We start from the raw sequence: 2,105 nt of genomic DNA on the forward strand, positions 1-2,105 counted from the left end.
GCTGTGCATCCTCTACCCTTCTCTAGCTCCAAAACATTTTCACCCCCCACAAAGGAAACCTGTACCCATTACAGAGTTACTCCCACCCCGCAATCAGCTGGAAACCACCAATCTGCTTTTTGTCGCCATAGAGTTACCTTTTCTGGATATTTCATATGAATGGAATCATTCAATGTGTGACTTTTCAGGGCTGGCTTCTCTAATCCCTTTTATAGGATGGCTGCATCACTCTTGTTCTGTTTTTTTGTTTGTTTGTTTTGTTTTCCGTCTGTGGTTTCAGTACTTGTCTTGGTGTTTGTTTTTCTTTAATTTTCTTTTTTTTTTTTTTTTACGCCTACAGCACCTGGTATTCCTAGGTGGTCTCTCATCCAAGTACTAACCAGGACCGACCCTGCTTAGCTTCCGAGATCAGACGAGATCAGGCACATTCAGGGTGGCAGGGCTGCAGACTCTCAATCTCTTTAAAAGCAGTCTCCAGTACTTGAAGAGTGTGGAAGTTCTCATCAAGTCTAAGAAGCACTTCCTTAGACCAAAACAGTGGGTGGGTAGTTCAACCTAATGTCACAGAGTGATATTTCCTGATCTGAAGGAGGAGCTCCGAATGTCCCAGCTCAGCATGACCAACACAGCACAGGTTAACCTGTACGAGTGTGGACTCCGGGCCCATCCTTCACTTCCTCATTCTCAAAAATGGGGATCCAGTGGTTGTGGCTTCATTACATGTTAAGTAGGTTAGACTGACCTATATTGTTCAGAATTTTCTCTCTGTGTGTGTTTCTGGTTAGGGCGTGCCACAAGAGTGATTTTTGTGTAAGATCTGGAGGGTGGAAGTGAAGTGGCAGCCAGTGTGTGTTTATGCTTGTGAGGTCGGGGCAGCCACTTTGGTTGTCTGCTGGTGATCCTGTTGGTGAGGGGCAGTAGCTGGGCCTGCAGCTGCTATACTTTCCCCTGCACCCCGCTGCAGTTTTTCACACTCCTGGGACAGGTCTGTGTTCAGCTCTGTGAGATAGGCCACCAGGAGCTTCTCCCGCAGGACACCCACTTTAAGACTAGAGGCAGTAAGAGCTGACGCAGGTTCCAATACATTCCCATGGGCTCCAGCTTGTCTTTGCTCTCCCCTCACTTTATAACCATCTTGCCTTTCCCACCGTCTGCCCCATGGATTCCCAGCTCTACCACCAGCCATGCAGATAACCCAGAGACTGTTTAACCAACCTTAATTCTTGAGTAAGGTCAAACTCCTGTAATGAATCCCACATAGAGATTAGATAGACAGACACGCAGACTGTATTCCCAATGGTCTGTTCCTCTAAATGAACCCTGACTGATACGCTAACTTAAAGTTACCACTGCTATTTGAAGACCAGCCAATAATTTTAGCACAATTTAGCAAATTAAACTCCTGTTTCTTCAACAGCAAGAGTGATGATCGATCAGGAAAGGAACCAAATATGAATTACCTGGAATTGCAAAGTGGAGGAATGAAATTTGAAGTCCGAACCCCTTAGAGCAGGATGATTCTTTGTTGTGGAGTCTGTCTTGTGAATTGTAGGATGTTAGCAGCACCCCTTGCCTCTATCTACTAGTAGTAGCAGCATTCAACTGTGGCGACAGCGTCTCCAGACACTGACACACCTCCTGGGGGGCAAAATTGCCTCCAGTTGAAAACCAGGTTGCCTTAAAGCATTCCGTATGCCTCTGTACCAGCATCTTCTCTTCTTCCTATCTCATTATCCACTATGCAATCACAGAAGCATAGAATTGTACAAGCTCTGAGAGAATCAGGCACTCCTCTTACAGACTAAGATAACGAGTCCAGAGAGAAAGGGACTCACCCACCACCACACAGCTTGTCAATGGCAGAGCTGGGACAAGAGGCCAGGTCTTTTGTCTCCCAGCTCAGTGCTCCTGTCAACCCACATGGTCCTGCTCTCTCTAAGCATCACTGCTCCATAACCTGACATGTGTTGACAGGCTGCTGAATGCAGTCACTGAGGCTGATTTGTAGTGGTCCCAAGAGACAGGGCAATTATTTCAGTGTTTTACACAAAACAACCGGGAGGGAAAGAAGGCACCAAGGAAGAAACAGCTTTATTGGGAGTCTA

General features: G+C 46.4%; 1 pseudogene; it reads right to left on the reverse strand.

Annotated features, from left to right (window-relative positions):
- Positions 1–331: 331 nt before the first annotated feature.
- Positions 332–450, reverse strand: LOC111734829 (annotated as a pseudogene).
- Positions 451–2,105: the final 1,655 nt, after the last annotated feature.

The sequence above is a fragment of the Pteropus vampyrus genome, unplaced genomic scaffold, assembly GCF_000151845.1.
Source record: "Pteropus vampyrus isolate Shadow unplaced genomic scaffold, Pvam_2.0 Scaffold7248, whole genome shotgun sequence".
Lineage (NCBI taxonomy): Eukaryota > Metazoa > Chordata > Mammalia > Chiroptera > Pteropodidae > Pteropus > Pteropus vampyrus.